Source organism: Bos mutus, chromosome 16 (genome assembly GCF_027580195.1).
Source record: "Bos mutus isolate GX-2022 chromosome 16, NWIPB_WYAK_1.1, whole genome shotgun sequence".
Taxonomy (NCBI): Eukaryota; Metazoa; Chordata; class Mammalia; order Artiodactyla; family Bovidae; genus Bos; species Bos mutus.
In genome coordinates this window covers 42593278-42617653 of record NC_091632.1, presented here as the reverse complement: position 1 = coordinate 42617653, position 24376 = coordinate 42593278, and the positions used below count along the sequence as shown (strand labels likewise).

At 42.1% G+C, this 24376-nt stretch overlaps 1 protein-coding gene across 2 annotated transcripts in view; it reads right to left on the bottom strand.

Moving 5' to 3' along the window:
- The window catches only part of UBE4B (ubiquitination factor E4B), a 122201-nt gene that overhangs the window by 84624 nt on the left and 13201 nt on the right, over positions 1–24376 (bottom strand). The window lies entirely within an intron of this gene.

The following is a 24376-nucleotide window of genomic DNA, read 5'->3' as shown; positions in this document are numbered from 1 at the left end:
TCTGACTGAGTCCCTTAGATATTCATTTGAAACTACTACAACATTGTTAACTGGCTATATCCCAATGCAAAATAAAAAGTTTAAAGTTTAAAAATACAATAAATATCCAATATAATTCCCTAAAACAATGAGAAAATAATAAAAGTTACATTAAGAGATTTTACTCTCATTTTTAAGAACAAAATGATTAGGTTTAACTTTCAATAAAAATATTATCTATAATTTCCTTCTTACAATTATATCCCAGAGTTATCAAGTGATTACAAATATCTACCACAGAAGCCTAGTGGATCACAGAAATGGTTCTCCCACATTTTGACTGTCATTAATTCATAACCAGGCAATGAACTCTGAGCACCTGCCCTCCCAGGCAATGGGCATATGTGACAATTATGATAAAGTTTCTGGCTCTAAGTGGGCATCAGAGAAGCAAACCAGTTAGGCTGCTCACACTCTTTCCATTACAAATAAGGAAGATAAAAAAGTTAAATTACAGCAAAAGTTAATGGGGATGGACACTGTCTGAATTAAGAATTTATAACTCATTCTAACATTGGTGGAAATCTGCACCTTCTATGGTTCAGACAACAGGAACGTCCTGACTCTTGGCCCCAAAGTTGAGAAGCCTCTCCTATAAATATATCTATCAAGGAATTTATACAAAATCCTGAAATTGTTTGCTTTTCAACTATCTCCTTAACTAGATTAAATTCCTTGATGGAAAGAATTATTAACAGGGCTTATTTATTTAAATAAAAACTGATGCTTCTAGTAATGTTCTAAGTACTTTACACCTTACTATTTAATCCTCATAATAACCCACTGAAGCAGGTACCTATGTACATTTTGTATATGAGCAAACTGAGGCACAGACAGGTTAGATGTCTTGCCTAACGGGTCAGTGGCAAAGCTGGAATGTGAACTCACTAAAATCTAGCTTTAGTGTCTGTGCTCCTATCACTAAAGCTGGCCGTATCTAGGGATCTCGAAAACACTTTCAGAGGGCCTGTGAAGCCAAACATTAAGACATTTGCCTTTTTCACTCTCATTCTCTCATGTCAAGTGGAGTTTTCCAGAGGCTACATGACAAGTGTGCTGCAGCAAATTAAATAAAAAAGTTAATGAGATTCCAGCTGTCTTCCATTAAGTTAGACATTTAAAAGAATTGCGAAAGTAAAAACAATGTCACTCACTGAATTTGTTCTGGAAAATGTAGTTATTTTCGTACAGTTCAGTTCAGTCACTCAGAAGTCTCTGACTCTTTGTGACCCCATTGACTGCAGCACGCCAGGCTTCCCTGTCCTTCACCAACTCCTAGAGTTTGCTTAAACTCATGTTCATCGGGTCAGTGATGCCATCCAACCATCTCATGCTCCGTCATCCCCTTCTCCTCCTGCCTTCAATCTTTCCCAGCATTATGGTCTTCTCCACTGAGTCAGTTCTTTGCATCAGATAGCCAAAGTATTGGAGCTTCAGCTTCAGCATGTCCTTCCAATGAATATTCAGGACTGATTTCCTTTAGGATGGACTGGTTGGATCTTCTTGCTGTCCAAGGGACTCTCAAGAGTCTTCTCCCAACACCACAGTTCAAAACCATCAATTCTTCCACACTCAGCTTTCTTTATGGTCCAACTCTCACATCCATACATGACCACTGGAAAAACCATAGCTTTGACTAGGCAGACCTTTGTCAGCAAAGTAATGTCTCTGCTTTTTAATACACTGTCAAGGTTTGTCATAGCTTTTCTTCCAAGGAACACATGTCTTTTAATTTCATGGCTGCGGTCACTGTCTGCAGTGATTTGGGAGCCCAAGCAAATAAAGTCTCTGTTTCCGCTGTTTCCCCATCTATGTGCCATGAAGTGATGGGACCAGATGCCATGATCTTAGTTTTTGTATGATAAGTTTTAAGCCAGCTTTTTCACTTTCCTCTTCCACGTTCATCAAGAGGCTCTTTAGTTCTTCTTCACTTTCTGCCATAAGGGTGGTATCATCTGCATGTCTGAGGTTATTGATATTTCTCCCAGCAATCTTGATTTCAGCTTGTGCTTCATCCAACCCAGCATTTCTCATGATGTACTCTGCATATAAGTTAAATAAACAGGGTGACAATATACAGCCTTGATGTACTCCTTTCCCAATTTGGAACCAGTCTATTGTTCCATGTCCAGTTTGAACTGTTGCTTCTTAACCTGCATACAGATTTCTCAGGAGGCAGGTAAGGTGGTCTGGTATTCCCATCTCCTGAAGAATTTTCCATAATTTGTTGTGAACCACAGTGTCAAAGGCTTTGGTGTAGTCAGTAAAGCAGAAGCGGATGTTTTTCTGGAACTCTCTTGCTTCTTTGATGATCCATTGGATGTTGGCAATTTGATCTCTGATTCCTCTGTGCCTTTTCTAAATCCATCTTGAACATCTGGAAGTTCTCAGTTCATGCACTGTTAAAGATAAGCTTGGAGAATTTTGAGCATGTAATTTAAAACTTTGATACCATGTAAAATAAGTGCAATTATGTGGTAGCCTGAACATTCTTTGGCACTGCCTTTCTTTGGGACTGGAATGAAAACTGACCTTTTCCAATCCTGAGGCCACTACTGAGTTTCCCAAATTTGCTGGCATATTGAATGCAGCACTTTCACATCATCTTTTAGGACTTGAAATAGCTCAGCTGGAATTCCATCACTTCCAATAGCTTTGTTTGTAGTGATGCTTCCTAAAGCCCACTTGACTTTGCACTCCAGGATGTCTGAGCTAGGTGAGTGATCACACCATTATGGTTATCTGGGTCATTAATATCTTTTTTGTACAGTTCTTCTGTGTACTCCTGCTACTTTTTCTTAATATCTTCTGCTTCTGTCAGGTCCATACTATTTCTGTCCTTTACTGTGACCATCTTTGCATGAAATATTCCCTTGGTATCTCTAATTTTCTTGAAGAGATCTCTAGTCTTTCTCATTCTATTGTTTTCCTCTATTTCTTTGCATTGATCACTGAGGAAGGCTTTCTTATCTCTCCTTGCCATTCTTTGGAACTCTACATTCCGATGGATATATCTATCCTTTTCTCTTTTGCCTTTAGCTTCTCTTCTTTTCTCAGCTATTTGTAAGGTCTCCTCAGACGACCATTTTGCCTTTTTGCATTTGTTTTTCTCGGGGATGGTCTTGATCACTGCTTCCTGTACAATGTCACGAACCTCTGTCCATAGTTCTTCAGGCACTCTAATCAGACCTAATCCCTTGAATCTATCTGTCACTTCCACTGGATAATCATAAGTGATTTGATTTAGGCATACCCGAATGGTCTAGTGGTTTTCCCTATTTTCTTCAATTTAAGTCTGAATTTTGTAATAAGGAGTTCATGATCTGAGCCACATATGAATGAAACAACAATCACAGAAAACTAACCAAACTGATCACATGGACCATAGCCGTGTCTAACTCAATGAAACCATGAGCCGTGCCGTGTAGGGCCACCCAAGATGGACAGGTCATGGTGGACAGTTCTGACAAAACGTGGTCCACTGGAGAAGGGAATGGAAAACCACTTCAGTATTCTTGCCTTGAGAACCCCATCAAAAGTATGAAAAGGCAAAAAGATATGACACTGAAAGATGAACTCCCCAGGTCGGTAGGTACCCAATATGCTACTGAAGAAGAGTGGAGAAATAACTCCAGAAAGAATGAAGAGACAGGGCCATAGCAAAAACAATGCCCAGTTGTGGATGTGACTGGTGATGGAAGTCCAATGCTATAAAGAACAATACTGCATAGGAACCTGGAATGTTAGGTCCATGAATCAAGGTAAATTGGAAGTGGTCAAACAGGAGATGGCAAGAGTGAACACAGACATTTTAGCAATCAGTGAATGAAAATGGACTGGATTGGGTGAATTTAATTCAGATGACCATCATACCTACTACTGTGGGCAAGAATCCCTTAGAAGAAATGGAGTAACCCTCATAGTCAACTAGAGTCCAAAATGCAGTACTTGGGTGTAATCTCAAAAATGACAGAATGACTCTGTTCATTTCCAAGGCAAACCATTCAATATCACAGTAATCCAAGTCTATGCCCCAACCACTAATGCCGAAGAAGCTGAAGTTGAACGGTTTTATGATGACCGAAAAGATCTTCTAGAACTAACACCAAAAAAAAAGATGTCCTTTTCATCATAAGGGACTGGAATGCAAAAGTAGGAAGTGAGTTATTTTCATTAAAAACATGTTATTGATATTAACACTGTAGTTGTTTGTTCAGTCACCAAGTCATGTCCTATTCTTTGTGACCCCATGGACTGCAGCATGCCAGGCTTCCCTGTCCTTCACCATCTCCTGGAGTTTGCTCAAGTTACCATTGAATCGGTAATGCTATCAAACCATCTCAACCTCTGCTGCTCTCTTCTCCTTTTGCCTTCAGTCTTTCCCAGCATCAGGGTCCCTTCCAATGAGTCGGCTCTTCCGATCAGGTGGTCAAGGTACTGGAGCTTCAACTTCAGCATCAGTCATTCCAATGAATACTGAGCATTGATTTCCTTTAGGATCAACTGGTTTATCTCCTTGCTGTCCAAGAGACTCTCAGTTCTTCTCCAGCCAACAATTTGAAAGCATCAGTTCTTCAGCACTCAGCCTTCTTTATGATCCAACTCTCACATCTGTATATGACTACTGGAAAAAACCATAGCTTTGACCATACAAACCTTTGTTTGCAAGTGATGTCTCTGCTTTTTAATATGCTATCTAGGTTTGTCAAACTTTCCTTCCAAGGAAAACAAGCTTTCCTTTTAATTTCATGGCTGCAATCACTGTCCACAGTGATTTTGCAGCCCTAGAAAATAAAATCTGTCACTACTTCCACATTTTCCCCTTCTATTTGCCATGAAGCAATGGGCCGGGATGCCATGATCTTAAGCGTTTTGAATGCTGAGTTTGAAGCCAGCTTTTTCATTTTCCTCTTACCACCTTTAACAAGAGGAACTCTTCAGTTCCTCTTCATTTTCTGCTACCAACATATAATGGCTTTTATTATTTTTTTAAAGAATAAATATTTTTCTAAATTTCTCAGTTTTCACTTCTGTGAAATGAAGTGAAAGTTGCTCAGTTATGTCTGACTCTTTGTGACCCCATGAATTATACAGTCCATGGATTTCTCCAGGCCAGAATGCTGGAGTGGGTAGAGTGGGTAGCCTTTCTCTTCTCCAGGTACTCCAGGTAATATTATTACCAAACTAATACAGTAAAATATTGATGGATATAAACCACCTAAACAAAAAATCATTGGGAGCCTTAATATTTTCTAAGAGTATAAAGGAAACCTGAGACCAAAACCTTTGAGAATGGCTGCACTTCCCTGGCTGCCTCTTGCTCACTTATTTTTATCTCCCTAAAACCTAGCTTGGCATCCAGTCTCTACATGTGCTTACCACCCAGAACTGGACAGGGGAGGGGAAAAGCAGAAGTCATCACCGGTCCTCCGATGAGGACTGGAAGTGGAAGTTGTCACCAGTTCTGTGATGAAAAACTCACTCAGTGATGGAGCACTGGAGTCTGAACTGCAGACAGCCCAGTGACTAGTGTTACTTGTCAGCAGAAAATTTCATTCACATTAGCTGAAAAAAGTTAATAATCACCAAAGCTTAACCACTGTTTTAAAAGTAGTGATATTCATTCCCACTGAGTTTTCACCTCCCTCAAACCCATTGTCATCAGTTTACAAAGTTAGCACTTTGAAATAAAACTAAACACGAAAAGGAAGTCGAGTTGCCTATCCTACACCAGGCCCTGGAACAAGAAATGGCAACCCACTCCAGTACTCTTGCCTGGGAAATCCCATGAACAGAGAAGCCTGGCAGGCTGCAGTCCACGGGGTCACAAAGAATCGGACGTGACTGAGCACACGCCTTGTGCTTTTCTGACATGTTCTGCCGTATTAATTTCCCGGAAAATAATGAGGAGAGGATCAGTGTGCTGTTCACTTAGTGCATTAACTGGTAGGGCTGTAATATAACTTCTCCCTCTCGGGCAACTTAAAAAAACAAAATTTGCTTCTGTAATGAAAGGAAACAAATCAAGAGTCACTTCTGTACTAGCGAAGGTCAAGGCAAAATTAGCCTCTAGGGCTTTAATGAATACGACCCCTGTGTAAAAGTGAAAGTCACTTAGTCGTATCTGACTCTTAGTGACCCCATGGACAGTCAACGGAATTCTCCAGGCCAGAATACTGGAGTGGGTAGCCTTTCCCTTCTCCAGGGGATCTTTCCAACCCAGGGATCGAACCCAGATTTCCCTCACTGCAGGCAGATTCTTTACCAACTGAGCCACAAGGGAAGCCCATGGCTGCTGTAAGAAAGTAAAAAAAAAAAATTGTAGAAATTATTATTTATTTTTTGGCCCCACCACACAGTTTGTGGGAACTCAGCTCCGTGACCAGGGCTCACACCCATGCTCTCAGCAGTAAAAAGCATGGAGTCCTAAACAATGGCCCACCAGGGAATTCCCTATAAATTATTTATTACTGTGATTAGATCTACCCAAAATTATCTTTTCAATATCTATCTTGCTAACATGAAATTAAATTGCAGTTATATATTTGTTAAAAGTTGGTTGCCTAGCAACAATAACTGTATATCCAGTTTAACAGAAATAAAAAGAATATTTGTCTTAAAAATAAAGAAAAACTTCAAGAAACGAACGAAGTTGTTCTCTCATGAACACTTCACTGGAGTGGATGGGGGAGGTGGACCAGAAAACACCCCTGCCCCAAACTGTTGCCAACCCAGTGGGCAAGCCAGAGAGATAGGGTCTGTGTTCAGCCTCCCTTCATCTCCTCAACCCTGACTATTTACCAAGTCTTGCTCCTTCCACATGAGTTTACCCTCTGTTCTCAGCTCCTCTGCCACCATCTTCTCCAGGCCACCACCCTCTCTTACCAGGACCTCTGCAAAAGCTTCTTAATGGATCCACCTGGGTCCAATCTGGCCTAGTGGGCAAGAGTTAACAGGGTTGCAAAGAGTCACAAAGGACTGAGAAACTGAGCATGCACACAAACACTTCAGAGCTTTGTGAGTGCTAAGTCACTTCAGTTGTGTCCAACTCTTTGTGACCCTATGGACTGTAGCCTGCCAGGCTCCTCTGTCAAAAGGATTCTCTAGGCAAGAATACTAGAGTGGGTTGCCACTCCCTTCTCCAGGGGAATCTTCTCGACCCAGAGATCGAACTCGAGTCTCTTCTGTCTCCTGCACTGGTAGGTGAGTTCTTTACCACTAGCACCATGTGGGAAGCCCGTCAAAGCTTTACATTTCTGAAATGTAAATTAAAAGCACACCGAGCTAACACCTCACACTCACCTTAGGATGGCTACTATCAAACCAAAAAACAACATAAAATAACAACTGTGAGCAAGGGTGTAGAGGAATTGGAACACTTGCACACTGTTGGTAAGAATGTAAAATGGTGCAGCCACTAAGGAAAACAGAGTGGCAGTTCCTTAAGAAATCAAAAATCGAATTACCATATAATCCAGTAATTCCTACAAGTGGAATTCCTACAAGTGGAATTCCCCAAAAGACCTGAAAGCGGGGACTCAAACAGGTAGTTGTTCACCCATGTTCACAGCAGAATTATTTGCAAAAGGTGGAAGCAACCCAAGTGTTATCAATAGATAAACATAAATAAAATGTGGTCTACACATAAATGGACTGCTTTTAAAAGGAAGGAAATTCTGACACATGCTGCAACATGGATGAGCCCCAAAGACATTATGTTGAGTGAATAAGCCAGTCATACTGAACCTGGAATAAAACCCAGATCCTTCCCATGTTTTACAGAGTGCTCCTCCGGGGTCGTGGTGTCCCACTCTGGCCCTCGGACAGTTCCTATATCATCTTAGCTCTACCTTGCCTCTTGTTGTTTAGTTGCTGTGTCTGACTCTCTTCTGACCTCATGGACTGTAGCCTGCCTGGCTTCTCTGTCCATGGGATTTTCCAGGCAAAAATACTGGAGTGCATTGCCACTTCCATTTCCACTGTCTTGCCTCTGGCCACTCGCTAATTCCCTTAGCAGCACTTTCCCTAATTCTTGACCCACCTGGCTCTTTCTCTTCCTTCCATTCTCAGCTTAAATGTCACCTCCTGGAGGACTTCCTTGACCATCCTATTAAACACAGCCCTCCCTACCACATTCATTTCATATTCTGGTCACATCTTTCTAGCAACCTTCACGGTCCATAAATATCTTGTTTATTTCTTATTCACTGTCTTAACTTCCCTAGTAGAACAGAAGCTCCATAAGAAAATCATGTCTACTTGTTCACCACTGTATCCCCAGCAGTGAGCACAGTGCCAGGCACATGTGTTAGCTTCTCAGTCGTGTCTGACTCTTTGCAACCCCATGGACTGTAGCCTGCCAGGCTCCTCTGTCCATGGAATTCTCCAGGCCAGAATAATGGAGTGGGTAGCCATTCCCTTCTCCAGGGGATCTTCCCGATCCAGGGATCAAACCTGGGTCTTCTGCACTGCAAGCAGATTCTTTACCATCTGAGCTACCAGGGAAGTCCCTGACACATAACATGCCTTTATACCCAGGATGAAGGGAGAAATAAATACACAGAGGGAAGGGAGTACTGAAGCCACACACAAGAATGTTTCACTGAATATTCAAAGCCCAGACAGTGTTTCAGACTTCTGATACTGACCCCTCTTCAGATACTCCTCATTTAACCTCATTCATCAAGTACCCCAATAAACAGAACAGTCCCTGCTCTCGTGGAACTCAGATTCTAGTGGTGGTCCAAGGACAGCAGTCAAATGGACAAAAAGGATGCCAAGTGGTTATGAGCACCATTAGAGAAAAATAAAGCAGAGGAGGGACAGTCTGGCACGCTGGGGAGAAGGCAATATAATTTTTACACAAGGTGGATTGAGAAGCCTCTCTGATAAAGGGGGATGCACGAAAACACCTGAAGGGAGGGAGGAAGCAAGCCATGTGGGTCTCTGGGAAGTAGGGTGCGACTGTGTGTGCCAAGTCCACGGTCAACAAGGGCAGTGTGTGGTTACAGCAGAATGAGCAAGGGGAGGAACAGTAGGAGATGAGGATGTCGGAGGTAAGAGGGGGGCTTTGAGGGCCAATGTAAGAGGACTGACCGTGGGGAGCCACCAGGGGGTTTTGTGATCAGAAAAAGAACATGATTTGACCTACATTTAAAAATTGCTATTTTGGCTGCTGGGGAGAATAAACTGTAGAGGAGAATGAAAGTAGGCAGAGACTACTCAGAAGGCTACTGGAATAATCTATGGGAAGATGGATGATGACTTGGACTAGGGTGGGTAGCTATGAAGACAATGGCGGGTGGACAATTAGGGGGTATACTTTGAAAACAGAGTTCAAGCTCACAGGAGGTGCTGATTATACACGCTACTGATGGGAGAAATGATGGGGTATATACTGTTTATGGAATAAAGTTATTACCTTTGAAAAAGAACACATACGGTTTTTGGAAAAAAAAATATAAAGCTATTTTAAATCTGGGTGAAGGGGAGGATAAAACTAGAGGGGGCAAAGATGACACCAAAGTCTTGGGCCCAAGCAATTTATTACATCCGTTTACAAAGTAAAGACAGTAAGAAGAATGGAGGTGGGGAGAGACTAAATAGTGCTTTTAAGACACAAGATTATTAACAAGCAGGCAGATGGAGTTGTCATGAAGATATATAACCTGACGTGTGGGGCACAGGGCAGGTTAGGATGACAGTTGGAGAGCTGTCAGCTTCTAGATGGCACACAACGCCACGAGACGGAGTAAGACCACTAGGTCTTACATCTCCTGCCTGGGCTGCAGATCCTTTAAGACACGGTAACAAAAGTGGTTTGGGGACTTTCCTGGTGGTCCAGTGGTTAAGAATCCGCCTTCCATTGCAGGAGATGTGGGTCTGATCCCTGACTAGGGAACTGAGATCCCACATGCCATGGGGCAACCAAGCCCAGGAGTCATAACTACTGAGCCAGTGTGCCACCTGGGAAGGCCCTGGCACATAGTGGGCACCCTTTAAATATCTGGTGAATTAATGAAAGCATAAGTGAAATACACTAGAAAATGCATTGCACATGAAATTTACCATTATTGGAATGATAATATTGCCTCTGAAAAAGCACGCACACACAGCTTTTAGAAAAATCACAAAGCCACTTTAAATCTGGGTGCCAAGTTCAGCCTGCGATGTTAAATTCAGATGTTCTCCTCAGTGTTATAAACATAGCACAAATGTCCTGACTCACTGCAATAAGGGCTTGAAGGAAGTTTTCCAAAGAAGAAAGATTTCCACTGTGCTGCCTTCCCCATTCCCTTCCCAGTACCATTCCACAAACACAGGTTTAAAAAGAAGAAGAAGAAGAATGAAGACTTTGTGAAATAGCCTGTGGACTATTAAGGGAGAGGGGGGAGTGCAGGAAGGAGAAGGGGCAGGTCCACCCATGACATGAGCTGGAAAAGGATTGGCAGAACCTGTCCTGACTTCCCATGTTAAAGACCTGCTGGGGAGCGAAGAAACAGCGGTGCCGGGGCAGTGCTCTGGGCGGCCACACAGCAACGCTCTCAGTAGGAGACGAAGCTCTTCAGTGGATTGGCCACCTTCCACCATGGTGGTGGCTCTGAACTGGTTTAGCAACCTGAGGACCCTGAGAATATCTGGACTGGAGACTCCCTCCTAAAGAATGGCTTTGAGCAATCACAGGTATGAAAGCCCATCTAATTAATCTATTAAGAGATGTGACCTCACTTTTATCACAAGAAGAACATATGAGACACAAACTAAAAATAGTACCACACACCAAAATATTATTAAACATTTTTCTCTTTGCTTACTCTACTTTATATACAAACACACAAGACTGGTATAATCTTTCTAAAGTTAAGGGACTTTTGCTTAAAAAGAATTGCTTTCCTAGATGTCACAGACAGAAAAAACCCAAAAGCATAAAAAGGAACTTCCAATTCCTCAACTTGTGTCCTAAACCACAACTCAAACCCAAACATACTGATCATGAAAGTTCATTCCTAGTTTTTCTTGTCTTGACTGTTTCAGTTCTTATTTCACAAATGACATTATAATAGAGGTTTCCCAGGAATTCCTTGGTGGGCCAATGGGTAGGACTCAGTACTTTCACTGCTGAGGGCCAGGGTTCCACTTCAGGATGCCTGGGGTTCTATCCCTGGTCGAGGAACTAAGATCACGCAAGCCACGTGGCACAGCCAAAAAAAAAAACAATAATAAAATTTTTAAAGGATAAAAAAGGTAAAATAAATAGAGGTTTCCCTGGAACTGTTCTGACGCAGTACTTCCTACCCTCACGGTTCTGATTAACTAAAAATAGACTCAAAACAGCCTCTGTTCAGAACAGCAAGGGCCACAGTGGTGACATGAGGCAGAAGCTAAGACAGGATGGGCCAAATTGTTCCTCCTATTTTTAGCATCTGTGTTGGAGAAAACTAAGTCCAAAAGGCATTGTTTTCAATTTAGCAAACAGTCATTCTACAAAAGCATCTTACTTTCCCAAATTATTACATTCTAAAATACTAAATTTCAACATAAAGAAAAACACTTTCAAATATTTATTCTTCCAGATGGCATCCTTCTAGAGATTCTTTTGTTTTGATTATATTATTGTAAGTGTTTTGGTTTTTTTTCCCAATACCTGGTCATGTCTAAAACGTATAAAATGCTATGACAATTTCACTATATTCCTTTGGCTTCCCTAGTGGCTTAGATGGTAAAGTATCTGCCTGCAATGAAGGAGACCAGGGTTCGATCCCTGGGTTGGGAGGATCCCCTGGAAAAGGGAATGGCAACCCATTCCAGTATTCTTGCCTGGAGAATCCCATGGACAAAGGAGCCTGGCAGGCTATAGTCCACAGGGTCAAAAAGAGTTGGGCACGACTTGGCAACTTTCAGTTTCACATCTACACATCTAAACCCAACAATATATCTCAAAATAAATACATTCAAATCTGAATACCATAGCTCTATGATCTAAAGTTTACAAGTTTTTTAACATTTTCACTTAAAGCTCCAAAAGTCTTGTCATTTAAATCCCCATTTTAAAGGATATATTAAACTCAATCTACCACTGTCACACAATGCCGAAAATATGAAAAAACACTTTTTCTTTAAACCTTGACATTATAGAAGAAGTGGCTTAATTTCTCCTTCAAAGATTTTCAACTGGGAAAAAAAAATTTCAACTGAACACCAGTTAAATGTGCCCTTCCTTTTCAATACAACCCTATCATCTCCTCTCCTACAAAGCAGAAGTGAATACATTACTCAGATAGTAAAGTTTTCTGGGTTAGTCACTGACAATTAACTTTGGGAGAATGTTGCAAACTCTAAGACAAAAACCTAATTAATATTAACAGGATTAACACTTACCAAACCCTGATGATGGTTCTAAGGGCTTCATGCTGGTTCTAAGGGCTTCATGTATATAAATTTAGTTCAAAATCCAAAGAGATGGTACACTTATTTTCCCATTTTACAAATGAGAAAACTGAACTCTTAAGACAGGTTACGTGACCTGCTCAAGGTCATATAGCTAGCAAATGAAAGGCCAGATAGTCTAATTCCAGATTCCATTGCTCTTTAGAGAAGAAAACCCCCTCTGACACTGCAGTGACTTGCAAATGGAGGCATCCTTACTCCTGATGATACTGTGCTGTCTATCTATGATTAGTTACGAATAAATGTATTTATGTACAGGATGTTGATACTACAGATAGAGTATTTATATTCTAACAATATTAGTATATTAATAAACTCCCTCTTTGATGAGTTTATATTTTGAAATAAAGAATATTTTGGACTTCCCTTGTGGTCCAGTGGCTAGGAGGCTACCTGTCAATGCAGGGGACACGGGTTTCGATCCCTGGTCTGGGAAAACTCCACATGCCTCAGGGCAACTAAGCCCGTGTGTAAGAGCCACTGAGGCCTGTGTGCCTAGAGCCTGTGCTCTCCAACAAGAGAAGGCATTGCAACGAGAAGCCTGCACACAACTAGAGTGCACCCCCACTTGCCGCAACTAGAAAAAGCCTGTACAGCAATGAAGATCCAGGGCAGCAAAAAGTAAATTTTAAAAATATTTCCACTTTCTGGTTTAAAGTATATAGAGTATCAATAAATAAAATGGAAAAACATGACACTTTATGAACATTATCTTGTCCCTCAAATTCAGTCCTTTGCTGGTTTATTAAGTGCCTACTTTGCACCAACCACTGTAGCAAGCACTAAAGGTAAGACAATATTGGAATCATAAGCTCTTCCCTCAAGGACTTCCAGATCTACTGGGGAAAGACATAGAAGAAAATCAACAATTATGACACAGCAAAATAAGGTCTGTACAAGACACAAGGAGGGTAGAAAAGACACAAACAAGGGGACTTCAACTCAGTCTGGGACATCCGTTATTACTCCATGTGGAGGTTACACATACATACACATATTTAATACATTCATACGGGGCTTAGTCATGCTGTATCTTTAAAAGAAAACATTCACCTCAACATGTCCTGCTCTTACAAGAAGGTATATTTCTATGTTACATGTATTTGACCACAGTATTTTTAAACAGAGTTGAAAAAGCAGGTTGCAAAAGGGCATACACTATGATTCCACTGGGTGTACTTACGTTGTATTAGATACTAGTGCAAGTTACACATAAATGAAAATGGCAGTGATACATAAAAATTTCTATTTTTTCCTGTCTTTCTTCTCCTTTCACACAATTTCTGATGAAGAGAAGAAAATTATTATTATTTCCTGCTACGTCTATAAAGTCTGAAAACATTCAGATGGAAGTGCTGCTCTGCTCCCAACTGTCCTTCCTCCAAGGACCCAGGATGACAGAGTAGCCTCTACAGGGAACACTCCCACGTGTCAAGGCAGAGGGAGAGGCCAGAAGTGAGCTGGTCATTTCTGCTCACATATCACTGGCCAAAGCAAGTCACATGGCCATGCCTACAGCCAGTGGGGCTGAGAAACATAACCTTGGATCAGGAAGGGGCAGGGAATATTTTGACAGTATCAAGCCCAGTGATGCAGAGGCTCTTCTGTCTTCAGCCCACACCCTGTCCAGGGGTTAGGGGGTCACTTCTGTACTGCCGCCTCTTTCTCCTGCGCACACTCTTCTCCAAGACGACTGCCCAGCATCTTCTCTCCTGGTCTTTGCTCACATGCTACCCTCTTGGTAAGGCCTTCCCTCACCACTCCTTCCTCTCACTTCTGCTTTATGGTTTTCCATACTTTCAAACAGTTCAGTCAAAACCAATATGTCTGTTTATGTATATGTTTACATGTACACATGTACACACACACACTCAGAAGTGAATACAGAAAGACAACACCAACAAAATGATGAATCCAGGTGACTCGATCAACCTTTCTGCAGATCTGAACATTTTCAGAATAAAAACTTGAGAGGAAAATTAGACCGACCAGCCTGGGTTGGTTTTCTCTAGACATGTTCAGCTGCACATGTCAGGCATGACGTTGGAACAGCCAGCACTGCCCCTGAGTGTGAGGCAGTGAGACAGAGGCCTTGAGGCACGGTGTGTACAAGCGGCAATTATAAGGAAGCACACACCCAGGAAGTCCCAGCAGCATTCGGGCTCCAGGTTCCAGTTCCTTCCAGTGATCAGCCAGCTACCTCTCTGCTCCTGGCTTCAGAAGGAGGAGCCTGTATCCTTAAAATAAACCCCATCTTTTGCTTAACCTACAAAAGCTGTCTATTCCTTATTGTGTGCATGTTTATAAATCTCAATTCCCCAGAGACACAATCAGTAATTCGCACACAGACTATCATCTGGCTTTTTTCATTGTTAGGTTTTCAGAACTCAAAATCACTTTCACCAACCACAGTAATGTCATTTCTGAATCAGCCCAAAAGAGTAACTGAAAATCAAGCAGACTTCTCTGGTGGTGCAATTGCTAAGAACCCACCTGCTAATGCAGGGGACAGGCGTCCAATCCCTGGTCTGGGAAGATCCAACACAGCACGGAGCAACTAAGCCCATGAGCCACAACTTCTGAGCCCGAGAGTGTCTAGAGCCCTGCTCTGCAAACACAGAGAAGCCGCCGCCCTGAGAAGCCCACACACCGCAACTAGAGAGTAGCCCCTGCTCACGGCGACTAGTGAAAGCCCACGGACAGCAACCAAGACCCAGTGCAACGAAAAATAATAAACACATTTTTTTAAAAGAGAAAGAAAATAAAGCAACATACAAATTCTACAACCTACAAACATGCTGTACAAGTGACTTGATCAGAGTTTTTTCCTCAGGACAGGAAGGACTCAGCAGGCCAAGGGACAGAGCGGCATCGCCAAAGGTAGGGAGGTTTTGTAAGAACACCCGGTGTTTAGGGGAATTCTGAGATGTCTGATAAGGATGAGTGTGCACGGCCACAGCAAGATATGAGGCAGGACAGACAGGCTGGGGCAAGCACATGGCGAGCTCCAAATACCATCCTAAGACTGAACTTTTTCATGAAGGCAAAAGAGACATTTTGACTGGGTGACTGGGTCAGATTGATCTTTTAAAACACATCACTGCAGGGGACTTCCCTGATGGTCCAGTGGCTAAGACTCGATGCACCCAGTGAAGGGGCCCGGGCTTCGATCCCTAGTTGGGGAACTAGACCCTACATGCTGCAACTAAAAATCCCACATGCAGCAACTAAGACCATGTGCAGTCAAATAAGTAAACAATAAAAAAATTAAACACATCACTCTAGTTACCATGTGGAGAATGGACTGAGGTGGGACAAAGCAAACGTAGGCAAGGGGGACATGGGGAGGAACAGTTACAGGGACATTTAATGTGTACAATCAACAGAACTTGGTTATTATTTGGGAAGTGAGATATGAGGAAGGGTGGAGAGTCTAGAATTCAGGCCAGGATACCTAAGTGGATGGTAAATTCATAAACTGAGAATACAGAGGAAAGAGTTTTCAAGAAGGAGAGAGGAGTTATAATCTAATTATTGAGCTTCCCTTTTGGCTCAGCTGGTGAAAAATCCACCTGCAACTTGTTGGGAAGATCCCCTGGAGAAGAGAAAGGCTACCCACTCTAGTATTCTGGCCTGGAGAATTCCACGGACTGTATAGCCCTTGGGGTTGCAAAGAGGCGGACACGACTAAGTGACTTTTGCACAAACACACTGGTTATGAGGGGCCTGTAAGAATACCCAAACAGAAATGCCCTGTAGGCAGCGGGCATTTATTCTATTTATGGTTTTTCGTTTCCTTGTTCTATCAAGGACTGAAAGTGATTAAGAAAATAACACATAAAATACATCAACTTCACTAAATTAAGTTAGAATCAAACAGATAAGCACACTAGGATAGAAATGAGATGATAGAAAAAATAAGATAAAGCCAGAAGGGAGACGTGCACACATTACACATGTAGTTTTATCAACAAAGTACGTGACTGACAACACAGATCACGTATTTAGTATCGGCAGATGCTAATGGAAAAATATGATTCAGAGAAAGCAATTTTAGAGTGGCCCAAGTGAGGAAGGAGAGCCTTGCCTCACCTTTGTGGTGTGGGTTGGCTTTAGGATAGATTTTAGAGTCCTGAGGGCAAGGATTCAAAACCTGAGTCATGAGGATCTCTGATTTTCATAAGATTTTTAAAGAGGGCTCTGACTCAAAAAAGATAAAAAATCACTCGGGGGATGACTGGGCTGCATATCCTTCTCTCGAATGCCCATAAAAATGTGCTGTGCTCTCAAAAGAACTCCTGATAAGCACTGAACTGCAGCAAGTTTCAGCAGCCTTCCAGTGACTGCCCAAAGCAAAGCTTTGTGTAGAGAAGTACAACAAGCTCAGAGAGTCCATGCCCTCACTGTCCCCCCGGGTGGGGCAGCTAGAGATCTGGGTCTAGACTGCAGGCAGGAGATACGCACTTTGAGTCATCGGTACCAGTGTTTACAGGACAGATAACTCTAGGTACCAAGAGCAGAACTTTCCTATCTAGTTCACAGCCACCGTCTGAGGGCTGTAGAATCACAGACCACAGGAGCAGGCGGGAGGGCTCCAGAGAAAGCAGAGGCACAAAGGTAAGAAACAAACAAAAAAGCTTAAGAAACAGCAGAACATGTCAAGTACATTCACACAGAGAATACCCAGGGAAGGCAATCTCTCCCTCCCCCCCAAATTAACAATGACAGGACTTCCCTGGTGGTCCAGTGGTTAAGAATCCACTTTCCAGTCCATGGGACACAGATGAGATCCCTGGTCGGGAAGACTCCACATGCCATGGGGCCAACTAAGCCCATGTGCCAACACCACTGAGCCTGAGCTCTGGAGCCCACCTGTGCAACTAGAGAAGCCTACACGCTACAACTAAGACCTGATGCAACCAAAACAACAAGTATTTATTTTTAAAAAATGGTTATCTCTGGATAATAGGATTACACATAATTTTTGCTTTTTCCTTTATTCTTGATTTTGGAAGTCTTTGACAATGAATCATGCAGAAATCAGTGAATCTTTACTACTGAATTTATAATCAGGAAAAAGTAATTTTACCTGAAGAGGCTAAGCTAGAAAAACTTCTAAAATCCTTTCAAGTTCCCCCAAATCTATGACCTAGGGAGACCAAAAACAAAAAGCATGTTAGAAGATTTAGTTGGGGGCGGCGGGGATGGGGGTGGGGTGGCAGCGGGATACCTAACCTAGAAAAAAACAGTGGAAGACGGAATGTACACCAAAACGTGAGCTATAGGTGTCCTTGGATGGTGAGATTCTGAAGAGAGATTTTGTTTCTACCTTCTGTTTCCTATTTTTATTTCTGCCTCATAATATAATGAACCTAAAGTACACACCCCACTCCAGTACTCTTGCCTGGAAAATCCCATGGACGGAGGAGCCTGGTAGGCTGCAGTCCATGGGGTCGCTAAGAGTCGGACATGACTGAGTGACTTCACTTTCACTTTTCACTTTCATGCATTGGAGAAGGAAATGGCAACCCACTCCAGTGTTCTTGCCTGGAGAATCCCAGGGATGGGGGAGCCTGGTGGGCTGTCATCTCTGGGGTCGCACAGAGTCAGACATGACTGAAGCGACTTAGCAGCAAAGTACATTTAATTGTAGAATTTGGAGTACTCTACCCTTCCTTTTGGAAAAGGGAAAGGCTACCCACTCCAGTATTCCAATCTAGACAATTCTATGGACTGTACAGTCCCATGGGGTCACAAAGAGCCAGACATGACCGAGTGACTTTCATTCACCCTTCCTTTAATAGCAAGATATAAAAGGAAGTTAGCAGAAGAAAGGGACAGACAGCTGGCCGCATTCCTGTGACGTGCACCATAAGTTTTAATACATGAATTTAACAGCTCAAGAGCCCAGACCCCCATACTCCAAATACAGAACCAAGACTCCAGTCAGCTGAATGGTGCCACAGAACACACAAAGCACAGCATAAGGAGACGACAGTAGACCAGCACAGTCACCTCCACAATCTGTTTTCCAAACCTTTCTCCTTCGCTTTCCAGATGACCCATTCAACTTAAAATACGTTTACTCAGAGTTACAAGAAAGCCTGCTTTCTCTACGGCATTTCTGCTCCAAAGGATGTGATGACTATGTTCAGGTGGTGGTTGTTCAGTCGCTAAGTGTGTTTGACTCTTTGTGACCCCATGGACTGCAGCACACCAGGCTTCCCTGTCCTTCACCAACTCCCAGACCATGTTCAGGACTGACTCCCAAATCAAAAACTTAAAAGCATCAATGCTTTAACCCAAATGCACCTCCCCAGCCCAAACATGCTACACAAGGGACTTCCCTTGTGGCTCAGATGGTAAAGAATCCGCCTGCAATGCGGGAGACCTGGATTCGATCCCTGGGCTGGGAAGATCCCCTGGAGAAGGGAAGCCACCTACTCCAGTATTCTGGCCTAGAGAATTCCATGGACTGTATAGTCAGTGGGATCACAAAGAGTCAGACACAACTGAGCGACTTTCACAGCAGGGAGCACATCTGTTCTAGCTCCTAGCAATGCTCTCCAAGTGCATGTGTGAGTGCAAAGTTGTTTTAGTCGGGTCCCAATCCTTTGAGACCCTATGGACCAAAGCCCACTGAGCTCCTCTGTCCATGGGATCCTCCAGCCAAGAATACTGGCGTGGGTTGCCATGCCCTCCTCCAGGGGATCTTCCCAACCCAGGGATCGAACCCACATCTCTGACATCTCCTGCATCAGCAGGAGGGTTCTTCACTACTAGCGCCCCCTGGGAAGCCCACATTCCAGGTACTCCCATCTAATTTTATTCAGGGTCATATCTTTTTTCTCCCTAAGACGTAACAGTTGACAGTCTCGTTTCTAATGACAGTAAAACCATCGCTTTGTCATGAGCCAGACAGTAGGGCTGGTGGTGAGGCTACTTACTTAGGTGTGTCCTGTGGGAAAGCAGCCAAAACAGTGGAGGAGGGCATGGCAACCCACTCCAGTATTCTTGCCTGGAGAAGCCCATGGACAGAGGAGCCTGGCAGGCTAAGGTCCATAGAGTCACAAAGGGTTGGGACACAACTGAAGCAACTTTACACTCACACACGCACCTGGAGTGCACTGCCAGGTAGCAGCCAAAGCCCCCTCGGAAACAAGAGTCCCGGTTTGGACACAACCATTTCATGGTCACCTGCTATCTACCTGACCGCCCTGTACTCAGCCCCAGGCTGGGGCCCCTCTACTCCAACACCTCTCTTTACCTGCATTCCCTCAGTTGCCCGCCAGGTTCCCCTTCCCTCACTTGAGAAAGGAATGAGACAAGGTGTTACCTGACTTCCTCCATAAATATTTCTCCAATACTTTTCTCATAAATCTCTCAAAAATAAAGCACAAAATTCTTATCTTGAGGCCAAGTTTTAGCAATTACTGGCAAAATACACAATTTTCAAACTAATTGTCTTTTGAACTCTACTGCCTTGGCTGCTTTACCACAGGACACTCACACCTACATAACTAGCCTCAATACCAACCCTGCAGTCTGGCTCATGACAAGGCAATGGTTTTACTGTCATTAGAAACAAGACTGTAAACTGTTCTGTCTTAGGGAGAAAAAAAGATTTGACCCTTAATAATTCTCCAATGCCAGGCGGTGATTACGTGGTTTTCCATTACATGGAGTTTTACAAAGCCCAACAAAAATTACTGATGTCAGTACTTCCTGCATCTGCTCAATAGTACAGAGAACACTGGGAATGCCTAAGCACATTCCACCAGCTGGCGAGGGCTTAACTATCAAAGGTACTTTCTTGAGTCACCTTGTAACACTGAAAACATTAGTATTATTACTTCAATTTAAAATAATAATTAGCTTATAATCATAAAGACTTACTCTAGACTCTTCATCGACATTTGATATTAGAGGGGCTTGCCTGGTGGTCCACTGGTTAACCCTGTTTCCAATGCAGGGGACCCAGGTTCAATCCCTGGTCAGGGAACTAGATCCCACATGCCACAACTAAAGCCCCAGTGCAACCAAGTAAATAAGTATTAAAACAAACATTTGATATTAGAGGATTAAAAAAAAAAAAAATTCCTCTTGAAAGTGAAACAAGGGACCGAGTGCCGTGTGTGAGTGATTCCTACTCCAGGCTGTCTTCACGGTCATCTACAGGACACACTCTTAGTAGACACACTCTTATGGGGCCAACTCCAGGTCCAACTGTACCCATCTCTAGTTGTATTACCTCTCTGGGTCTTGGTTTCCCCACTCAGAAGGTGGTGATGATATAAATATCACATATCTAGGACTACCCTCGTGGTCCAGTGGTTGGGACTTTGCCTGCCAAGGCAGGGGGTGCAGGTTCGATCCCTAGTCAGGAAGCAAAGATCCTACATGGCTTATGGCCAAAAAAATCAAAACATAAAACAACAAGCAATATTGTAACAAATTCAATAATGACTTTAAAAATGGTCCACGTTAAAAAAAAAAATAAACAAACATCACTTATCTTGCAGGACAGTCATCAGAGATAAAGGCAATGAAACATATTACCTGAATTGGTCTCTATCTATTGGTGTGTGGTCTGACTCCCCAGAGCACAATACAAAGAGAACAGGGACTCGGTCTGCTGTACTCACTGCATCTGTAACTATAACAACGCTTACGGCAGAGAGCACTCCGCAAATACTTGCTGAACAAATGAAGTGCCCCCAACACACAGTAAACAATCGTTTTTTTTCCCCTAACGTCAGTCTCCAAGTTTTTGCCATCCTTTTGCTCTGCCCGTCTTCTTTTTAAGCTCAAACACTTTTCCTTTGGCATAGGGCTCTGTTTCACCCAAACAGTATGAATAAATATCACAGCTACATCAGATCTGTGAAAAGCACCAGGTCTGTTAACTGATTATGAAATTAGGAGACACCACCAGAAACAAGAGCCTAACATTATATAGTAGAGAAACTTCCTGAGAGTGAGATTGTTTTCATTGGATCTGACTTGGAGAAGGAAATGGCAACCCACTCCCGTACTCTTGCCTGGAAAATCCCATGGACAGAGGAACCTGGTAGGCTACAGTCCATGGGGTCACAAGAGTTGGATCCGACTGAGCGACCTTTGTCAATTATATTTTTGTACTGCCTTTATATTTATTTTTGAATTTTAATTTATTTATCTTGCTGCGCTGGGTCTTCATTGCTGCACTCGGGCTTTCTCTAGTTGCCGTGAGCGGGGGCTACTCTTCATTCCAGTGCACAGGCTAGTCTTCATTCCAGTGCACGGCTTCTCTTGTGGAGCACAGGTTTGAGGCACATGTGCTTTAGTAGTTGAGGGGCATGGGCTTTGTTGCACCGAGGAATGTGGGATCTTCCTCGACCAGGTATTGAACTCATGTCCTCTGCACTGGCAGGCAGATTCTTAACCACTGGACCACCATGGAAGTCCTGGATCTAATTTTTTTTTAATGATTCCTATAGCTGCAATTTTATGTCTTCATAAAATGGTTCCAAAAACACCCCAAATAATAGAGATGCTATGCTCCCCACTCTAATCTTTAATCCCACTTGGTTAACCAGAAGAACCTGGCAACCAAATTACAGCTACTCCTGACACCCTTCCACAGAATGGTTTCTAGTCACTGAAAAAAGGCCAAGTGAAACTGGCAATATTAAACATTTTAAAGAATTTTCAGCAGCCCAGCCATGTGAAAAGAGTTTTTTAAATTGACTTGGAAAATAATTATTGCTGAAACAAAACTGTAAATTCTTCCAGAACAGGGTTAGCTCATTTTCTCTAATCTCTAAATTGTACATTCACACCAACTCTGAATATTCCAAAGCCCATATTCTAGCAGATCTACACAACAGGGTTAAAGAAAGTGGTCTCTTGCAGAGCAAGAAAATACTGACTTTGGGCCACTTCGTGCCACACACATCTTATTCTTGGTATGAATAAAAGTTCCCTTCCTAACATGAATCTTTCATATTTTAGTTCCTCCTACAGGTTAACCGTCATCTCAAATGCCATCAGTCCCTTTTAAAACCAGAAATAGTGACAATTTCATATAATCAGTGTGGGTGAATGTGCTTTGTTACCTGTCCACATGAACATCAAAAAAGATGAAGAGGTGTCCAATGGGATGCTTCACAAGCATAGTTTCTACTTGGCCTTCACTAAAATTCTCCCAATCACAAGCCATTCTAATCATAACATCTCAAGGCAAAAGACTGCTTTAGCCTTATTTCCCTAGACCAGAAATCACCAAACTATTTGAGTATAATGACATTTATACAAAGTAAAAAAGAACAAACAAAAGCCCTAGGAGATGACCAACCCATCTACCCCAAGCTGGTCTTGAAGGAAAACAAAAAAACTAGGCACTTCTTTCATGAAACTCCACAGAAATGATGCCTGGTCTATATTTATCATAACTAAAAGGTTAACATAAAAGTAGAAAGCTAATTAACTAGCATTCACCAAACACAAGGGTATATATGCTGTCATAAGGCAGCATCCTAAGACAAAAAATGTCATAAACGACACTCTAAACATCTACTCTACATAACTGATGTTCAAAGCTCAAAAGTGAAGTCACTCAGTTGTGTCCAACTCTTTGCGACCCTGTGGACTGTAGCCCGCCAGGCTCCTCCATCCACGGGCTATACATTTTTTTTCTCTATGTATGTTAATATTTTTTAACTGGCCCACAAAGTATTTATTGCTGAAATCAAAGTGTAAATTCCTCTGGCAGGTCTATATACAGTAAGGAAAAAGGATTTTGGTTTTGTTTTTCAATATTTAAAAATTTTCCTTCATCTTGCCTCAAAAAATTTAAAGTTATTATTATTTTTAAAAAGGGGGACTTTCCTGCTGATTCAGTGGTTAAACTCTGAGCGTCCATTGAAAGGGGGCACAGGTTCATCCCTGGTTGGGGAACTAAGGTCCTGCTTACATGAGGCACAGTCAGAAAACAACAACAACAATTTATTGCCTGCTTTTTTCTAAATGTTCATATTCCTCAATACCCTAGACATGACAATTTTATGAATAAATCAACTCACACATAAAAAATTCTACTGATTGTAAAAGCTGCTAGATAGTTTTTCATTTTCCACCAATTTTCATTTCCTTCTCAGAAATAAGTTTTTCCCCCAAGGATTTTCATATACACAGAATTTTTCCACCTCTAACATTAAATGTACTTCATTATTTTTAAAAATGAGAAATCTGTATATTAGACAGCACAAATAACTATTTACAGAAAAAATACTCACACTAGAGAAAACTCACTGTCGGATAACATTTTTTAATTAAAAAATTTTTAATTTTAAAACATGAGCTATAGTTTTACATCCAAGTCATAATTCACAAAAAGCAAGTGCTTATACTATAAAAATATGATCAATATTTTTGACAAAATACAAAAGAGGCTTCATTAAGATTGGAGAAAAAAGATATACATGAAAAATATGGAAGTAAACGCCTCTATATAAAAATCTTGATTAAAAAAAATCTATTTGATGAAGTTAAATGAGCTATCCAAAGATTCAATACCGTATTCAATTCACACTGTAGAAATTTAAGTTTCTACTACAAGTTTCTACTCTAAGTAGGAGCTTATTAACATATACTAAGACTTTCCCCATTAAAACCTGAACATCTCTTTAATGAGCTTTCCCATGGTTTTCTATAACTGTGGAACCTAACCAAACTCTCCCCAGATACATATCCACCTGTACAGAGAAAGTCGGTGACAAAGCAGGGCCAGCTGCAGAATTTGTGGGGCCTGGTACCTAAAGAAAATGCAGGGCCTCCTGCTCAAAAGTATTAAGAATTTCATGATGCCAACAGCAGAGCATTCAACCACTTGGGGGGGCACTTCTGTCTG